We start from the raw sequence: 239 nt of genomic DNA on the forward strand, positions 1-239 counted from the left end.
GGGCACCCACTTAGAAGGGGGAAACCCTGAATTCTGCTTCCGTTCCAGGTATTGTCTCCATATTTCATCAAATGCCTGTTTTATGTTATCTGGGGAAAGGCCTCTGTGCCAGGACCTGAAACTAGGAGCATGGGTAGATGAAATAGGGGGCCCTAAATTGAAGCAGTGGGGTTTTTAAAACACTGTTTCAATTCAGGACCGATTAAACCCCCATGTTTTGCATGCACCTGACTTACCTG

The sequence above is a fragment of the Gavialis gangeticus genome, unplaced genomic scaffold (genome assembly GCF_001723915.1).
Source record: "Gavialis gangeticus isolate Ggan-Ray unplaced genomic scaffold, GavGan_comp1, whole genome shotgun sequence".
NCBI lineage: Eukaryota > Metazoa > Chordata > Crocodylia > Gavialidae > Gavialis > Gavialis gangeticus.